This window comes from Zea mays, chromosome 4 (assembly GCF_902167145.1).
Source record: "Zea mays cultivar B73 chromosome 4, Zm-B73-REFERENCE-NAM-5.0, whole genome shotgun sequence".
Lineage (NCBI taxonomy): Eukaryota > Viridiplantae > Streptophyta > Magnoliopsida > Poales > Poaceae > Zea > Zea mays.
Window position 1 is genome coordinate 21,043,966 of NC_050099.1, and position 8,193 is coordinate 21,052,158.

Genomic DNA, 8,193 nt, shown 5'->3' on the forward strand with positions numbered 1-8,193 from the left:
TTCTGGGGATAACCTAGGTAGCTGAGGGCACATGCGTCCTTAACACAAGGCGCTGGGCGCTCAGGTACCTATAAATACCCCCGCACAGTGCCCGTGAGAGGCCAGATTAATAGAGCTATTGTCTTCTAGCACGTAACCCTGTTAGCTACTCTGCTCATCCTTGTTGGCCCCCTTGCGACAGAGAGCAAGTGCCAACATTTGGCGCCCACCGTTCGTGCTACGAGAAAACCACCCGCGATGGCACCCAAGAGAGCTAACCCGAAGGCTGACGAGGCTGCGAAGGCAGCACTGCTCGCCGCAAGAAAGGGCAAGGCCCTCGCCCTCACCCAATCCACCCACCAAGAGGCCACTGAAGACAATGTTCCCCGCACCTGCGAAGACGACACTCTCCGCACCTGCGGCCCTGAAGGACAATCGCAGCCACCCCCAGGCTTCGCCCCATTGGAGGGCGCGGACCTCACCGAGGATGGTGAAGTCCTCGGCGTCTCAACGGAAGAACAGCTACAGCTGCGCGCCCTGCGCCTCAAGAACCGCAATCTCCAGAGGCAGAAAGAGATACTGGAGGCCAAGCGCCAGCGCGTGTCCGCACTAGCCAAAGTGCGGCAAATGATACAACACGAAGAGCAGAAGGCCCAAGACCTCGAGCGGGAGATCGCGCTGATGCAGCGCGAAGGCCACCTTGGCCTGCAGCACGGGCCACCCCTCTAGCAGCGCGCGCAACTGGAAGACACGCGCGAAGGCCACGTCGGCCTGCAGCATGGGCCACCCCTGCAAGACCGCGCTCAACCGAAAGGCCCGTGTTTCCCCCAGCGCGACCACACCTTCCCGCACGCCGCGCCATTCCAAGGGGTCAACTACCTCGACGAGCGAAGTCCCCTGGCGCCACACCTGCAAGTGACGCCTTGGCCAGCTAACTTCCGGGCAGGGGCATATCCCAAGTACAACGGCAGCACCGACCCAGCACAATATATAATGAGTTATCAGGTAGCCTTTGCATCTTCTGGAGGGGACGACGCCACAATGGCGAAGTCTTTCATCATCGCCCTGGAGGGCCCAGCCCTCACCTGGTTCACCAGGTTGCCTCCGCTGTCCATTGATTCCTGGAGAAGCCTCCGGGATAAGTTCCTACTCAACTTCCAAGGCTACCGCCCAGACACCGACGCCTTGAGAGGGGCAACTCTATTTTGCCGACGGGAAAGGTGCCCTTGCCGCCGAAGCCATACAACGGGTTGTCCGAAGGCTTGAGCAGGTTGTGGCTTATACCCATGCGGTCGAAGGCGTGGAGGAAGATGATGTCCGCCTGACTGCCGTTGTCGACTAGGACTTTGTGTAGGTCCCAACCTGCCACGCTGCAATTGATAACCATGGCGTCGATGTGGGGGGCGCTGCGCAGGTCGACGTCTCGTGCGTCGAAGGTTAGCGGTATGTGGGACCACTTTGTCTGCACGACTGGGCCAATGACGGCGACATGGTTGATGCTGCGGTAGTGGTCCCGCTTCTGCCGCTTGGTGTCGAAGTCAGTGCTGGACCCCCTAGTTATCATGTGAATGACTCCGCGATATGGTTGATCGGCGAAGTCTTCCTGCTTTGGGGCGTGGGGGATGTTTTGATGTTGCTGGTGTGGTGGTGGGGGAGGGGGAGGTACGATTGAAGATTGCCTACGCAGTCGTTATGTCTTCGCGCAAACTGCGCCACTACTTCGAGGCATTCAAGGTCCGAGTCACCTCAGACAGGGGACTCGACGAATTATTCAGAAACCCGAAGGCATCGGTGAGGATTGCCAAGTGGGCAGCCGAACTATCCGGCTACCACATCAGCTTCGAGCCCAGGACAGCCGTCAAGTCACAAGTCCTGGCAGACTTCGTCGTCGACTGGACTGGGCCAATAACACAACCAGACCCGTCCGTAGGGAAGGTTTGGACGATCCATTGCGACGGCGCATGGTGCCATGCGGGGGCAGGCGCCGCTGCAGTCATCACCTCACCAGCCGGGGTCAAGCACAGATATGCAGCACGCCTCAGCTTCGCTCTGGAATCCGACAGATGCACAAATAATATAGCAGAATATGAAGCAGTCATCCTCGGCCTCCGCAAGCTAAGGGCCCTCGGAGTCACCACCTGCATCATCAAAACAGACTCCAAGATAGTTGCCGGCCAGGTCGAGAAAGACTACGCAGCAAAGGACCCCGCACTTATGCAATACCTCGCGGCCATCCGAAGTCTCGAGAGACAATTCAAGGGATTCACCTTGCAGCATGTGGATAGGGCCAAGAATGAGGAGGCCGACGCATTGGCCAAGGCCGCCGCCAGGGGCGAGTCCTTGCCCTCCGACGTGTTCTTTCATGTCATCGGCACGCCAGCCGTCCGGAGCCCCGAAGGGCTCCAAATAACTAATGACAGCGAGGGCCACCGCATAGTCAACCTAATCATAACCGAAGACTGGCGGGCACCAATAACCCTGTTCCTACAAGGGTACTATCATCCAACCGACATCAGCAAGGCCAAGCGCCTCAGACATCGAAGCCGGGACTTCGCACTGATTGAAGGCCAACTCTACAAGAAAGGGGTCAGTCAGCCAATGCTTAAGTGCGTCACCGAAACCGAAGGCATCCAGATCCTGCGTGAAGTCCACAGTGGCACGTGCGGCTCACACGCAGGGCCAAGGGCCCAAGCTGCTAAGGTGATCCGCCAGGGTTTTTACTGGCCCGCAATGATCTGCGCCGCAAATCGGGTCACAAGGTCCTGCGAAGCCTGCCAGAAGTTTTCTCCTCGGTCAGGCAGGCCCTCGCAGTATACAAAGCTGATCGCCCACACATGGCCTCTTCAGCGCTGGGGCCTGGACATTGTCGGGCCCCTGCCCACCGCTCAGGGGAACCTTAAGTTCGCCTTCGTCGCCGTCGAGTACTTCACCAAATGGATCAAGGCAAGGGCTGTTTCCACAATAACATCAAAGACTGCCCAAAAATTCTTCTGGAAAAACATTGTTTGCCGCTTCGGAGTACCGTCCGAACTAACAGTTGACAACGGCAAGCAGTTTGACAGCCAAGACTTCAAGGATTTTTGTTTCTCCATTGGCACCAAGCTTGCCTTCGCCTCAGTCTATCATCCACAGTCCAACGGGGTTGTGGAACGCGCCAATGGGAAAATCTTCACAGCTGTCAAAAAGATGCTCCTCGATGAAAAAAGGGCAGATGGACCGATTTGTTGCCCGAAGCAGTCTGGGCACTAAACACGACTGAGTGCAGGGCGACTGGGTTTACTCCTTTCCGCCTTCTATACGGATCGGAGGCCATGACCCCGCAAGAAATAAAACATGGGTCCCCGTGAACAGTTCCGTCGGCCGTCCCCGACGTGGACGAGCCAACTTCCAAGGATCTCATCGACGGAGACCGAGTCTTCGCCCTACAGGCCCTAAACAAATACCAAGCCCAGACCAAAGCATGGCGCGACCACACAGTCATCCCGAGGGAATTCAGCGAAGGGGACCTCGTACTCGTCCGAACAGCTCGGACGGAGTCCAAGGGCAAGCTAGAGCCCAAGTGGGAGGGCCCCTTTATAGTCAAGACGAAAGCTTCCCCCAGCGCTTACAGGCTTACAACGCCAAACGGCGAAGACCTGGAGCACTCCTGGAACATCGACAACCTCCGCAAATTTTTTGTTTGACTCACCAGGGCTGATTCGCCCTTGTAATCCGCAAAAACAATCTTATACCGGCCCGCACTCTTTTCCTCCCGGGGGGTGAGGTTTTTAACGAGGCGGAGCCATGTAATATATGTGTGCAAAATCCCCCGCAAAAACATGCGTCGAAAAAAGACCGCGACGACGGCCTTCGACATTCGACCACTACGAGGTCACCGCGAGGCTCAGCGCTAGCCACCCTCGCGTGCGACAAATCCGCGCAGAAGTCGCCTAAGGGTGCAGCCAGACTAGCACAACAAGTGCGAAAAATCGAAGTCTACCACGAAGACTATCCGCGCAGAAGTCGCCTAAGGGTGCAGCCGGACTAGCACAACAAGTGCGTAAAAACCAAAGTCTACCGCGAAGATTATCCGCGCAGAAGTCACCTAAGGGTGCAGCCGGACTAGCACAACAAGTGCGAAAAATCGAAGTCTTCCGCGAAGACTATCCGCGCAGAAGTCGCCTAAGGGTGCAGCCATACTAGCACAACAAGTGCGTAAAAACCGAAGTCTACCGCAAAGATTATCCGCGCAGAAGTCGCCTAAGGGTGCAGCCGGACTAGCACAACAAGTGCGAAAAGAAACCGAAGTCTACCGCGAAGACTATCCGCGCAGAAGTCGCCTAAGGGTGCAGCCGGACTAGCACAACAAAAGCAAAAACGACAAACACCAAACTATCCGCGCCAAGACCCACTATATGCGCACCAGCACAGCATAACAAAACACACCAGAGGAATAAAGCCTTCGCAAGCATAGCCAAGTGTGCGGGGGCACACAACCTCATCACACAAGCCTTTACACATGTACAAGCGAGGGCACCACACTCTACATCGGCTCAACCTTAGGAATAATTCCCATCTCCCTATAATTAAATAACATTATCCTAAGCTCCTTACCCGCAAAAAGACTTTGCAATTCCCCTTCACCTGTGCTCCCGGCGGCTGGCAAAGACAATAGTTCCTGCCGGCCAGCCCTACTCACACGAAGCCGACCTCCCTCCGCTTCACTCACTCTGCGTTTCGCAACCGCCCTTCGTCGCCGGCGCCCAGTACTAGGACCAGGCACATCTTCTATGTCCGCAGCGTGCGGTGAAGCCTCCGCCGCAGCCACATCCAATGCCGCAAAATAGTCCAAATCCTCCTCCGACGATTCCTTAGTCCACTCAAGCGAGCTCCCAGAGTCAGCAAAATCAAAAAACTCAGACGCAGAACCATCACATTCATTACCACCATCCACGGTCGAAGCCGCCAAAAATTTAGTAGTGGCGGTTGCGTGCGCAGGCCCAAAATCTTGAACCTGCGCAGCAACCAAAATTCAGCAACATATCCAAAATTCCCTAACTATCTACACCCACTACGCCACCTGCGAAGACCCTGTCGTTGCGGGAGCCTCCGCCGTTGCCTCCGTCGTTGCCTCCGCTGTTGCTTCCGCCGCCACCATCGCAGGATCTTCAGCACTCGGCGCAGCGGCTGCGGGGGCATCAGGCGCGCCTTCGGCGGTCTCTGGGGGCAGGTCTCCGCCAGCCGCAGCGGATGCGGGGGCATCCGGTGCGCCCTCCGCAGTCTCCGGGGGCGGCTCCAGGGCGGCCCCGGACACGGCCTCCGCCGGGGTCGGCTCCGGGTCAGGCAGCGCGCTGTTCAACGCCCCGAAGTCGTCCACCCTCTCGCCATGCGCCGCCTAAGACAAAACACACAAAAATCAGCAAACCCACACACAGCCCACATCCAACAAATGCCAAACAAACGAAAACGTTACCTGAGCCCTCGCCGTCTCGGCCCGCTCCCTGACCACCTCGCGACCGTGCGGACCCCACATCCGGTCGTAGATGGCTCCGGCGGATTCCTTCACTATGGGGTCCTCAACCTTATAGATATCTCGCTCAAAATCTTCGTCGGCTTGGTCGAAGACCTCGAAGTGCCGGCACCCTTCGCGGGAGACCGCGTTCATCGCCCCCTCGCATGTGACCAGGGAGGCATACGACATAAACCCCTCCACGACAGTGGGGAGTGCCTGCAACTCCTCCTGCACCCACTCCAGGCAGCGAAGTCCGGGCTCTCGGTCCGGCACTTCGAAGTCACCGGTCCGCGCGCCCAGCTCACGGTATGTATCCACAAGCTGTTTGCGCGTCCGCTCTGCCTCCGTGCGCGACACGGCCTCGACCCTCTCCACGCGGCTCTCCAGGGCGGTGAGCCGCTCCTGCAGCTGCTCGGCGCGCTCCCTGGCAATATTGCCCTCCGCCCGCGCCAATTTGGCCTCCGCCTGCGCAGCCTGCTCCTTGGCAAGGGCCTCGTTGGTCTCCCTCCTCTCCCCCGCCAGTTGGCGCCAGAGGTCAGCCTTCTCCCTCTCCAGTGCGGCCACCTTGTTCGCCAGCTTGCGACACTTACTGTCGGCGGCTGATTTCTCACGAACGGCGTCAGCATGCTGCGTCCGAAGTCTCTCGACTTCGGCAGACACAACTGCCGTGAGCGCCCCCGACGCTGTGCGGTCGACGAAGTCAGTCGCCTGCAAAACACACGTAAGACCGCGGCCCCAGCAAAAAAAACACACCGAAGTCTAGCTCAACGGACCTGACTTAGTGCCTCCTTCACCTCCTTCAGCCGGCGGGACACAGCGCCCGCCTCATCCCTGACAGCCGCGAGGGCCGACACCTCGCCTCCGGCGCTAAGAGCCTCGCCCTTCGCCTTCGGCACTACGGCAGCCGTCGTGGTCGCCGCGGCAGGCGCAACTATAGCAAGTTGGCCTTCGTCCGACCCTGCGACGCATCAACGAATAAATAAATAAATAAAAAAACGACTTACCACCAAGATAGTCCTCCACACTAATATCGGTGGCGAAGTCGGCAACACGCTTGCCTGTCGACGGCAACGCTCGGGCCGCCTTCGCGGCCTCCGGCACTCTGCTGGGCGGCGGCGCAGCCTTCGCCAATTTGGAGCCACCGGCGCCTGCCGTTGCCTCCGGCGCCTTGCTAGATGCAGGGACGCCCGACTTCGCCGCTAGCGGCGGCTTGCCTCCGCCGGGGGCCGCAGCCTTCGCAGCCCCCCGCTGCCTCTTCGGCCTGGCTTCAACAAGCCTGACAGCCGCCTGGCGCTTTTGTGCAGCTCCCTAGCGATCCTTGTCCATCACTGCCGACACAACAGCAGCAATATTCCGCCCGTAAGGAAAAACTCTCCATTCACGAACCATGCGAGATGTAAAAAAGTCTTCACCGGCCGCGCGGGGGATAGGAACATTCCTAGGCCAACAACCCCCGGTAACCCTCAGCATCCGAGCCGAAGACTCTCGGAGCTCGGGCGAAGACATCCTTCCCCCCGGGGCCGCGTATGTCCTCATCAACTCTCTAGCAAAACCATCGGAAACCCCAAGTCCTCCCATAGCAGTACCTAATTTCCTCTTTTTAGAGGATGGGGCGGCCGCCGGCCCAGGATCGTCTCCGGTCTCCACCACAGGCTTCTTCCCACGGCGGTCCACATCGTCTTGACCGGGATAGCCGTCATACAGCAATTGATTCAATTCAAATACCCTGTTCAGACGGTCATTCGACCCGCGAATTTCCCAGCTACGCTGGCCCTCTGTCCTCGGCACGTAACGACCAACGAGCCGCACCGCCCCATCCTCTGCCTCACGCACAAAGGCGGCCGGATCGCGGCTTTACAGATTCAGCGCGAAGGCGGGACTTCGCACCACCCTCCCACCGTGGAAAGGCATCTGGCGAGGGCACACTTCGCCCAACGCCCAGCCATGCGCCAAGGGCCATACCCCGTACGCCACAAATTCTTCAACCAAATCCCGCCCACTGCTCAGGCCGGCGGCGCACCGAAGGGCCCCTTCGTCCGCATCCTCCTCCGTCACCTCAAAGGGCGGGTACGCTGAGTAAAAATGAGAACACATCCCGGACACGGGGAGTCCCTCATGGTCTTCGACGGTACCCTCAGCAACGTAAAACCAAAACTCATTCCAGTTGCCCCACTTGTTGCGGGCGTAGGGAACCAACTCGACTACCTGCATCGTGGTCTTGCCGGTCTTCGGCGTAAACGTGCAGGACCCAAACTGAGCAACTTCATCTCCAATCATCCTCTTCTGCCAGTGCAAGCAATAATACTTCGCAAAGACTTCGACCGATGGCTGTCCGCCGTACGAAGTCGTCGCCCAGACATACTTCGACAGAGCAACCACGGCGTTCGGTGTCAGCTGATGTATCTGAACGTTAAACCTGCGCAGGACTTCGCCAACAAATCGGTGCGCAGGCAGGCGGAGACCGGCGGCGAAGAACGCCTCGAACACAACCAACTCGCCCTCCGGCTCGGGGACTTCCTCCGTCCCGAGACACAAGCAACTCCGCCGCCGAAGTAACCCAACCGCTGCATATCTTGCACGCGGACCGACGACATCCGCGACACGCCAAAATCCACAGAATCGCCGGCGCGCAACTCCTCCGCCATCAAACTACTCAGCGTCTCCTCAGACGAGGCGCTGGCCGGCGGTGAGACGTCGGCCGGCGGCGTAGCGGCAGCGGAAGA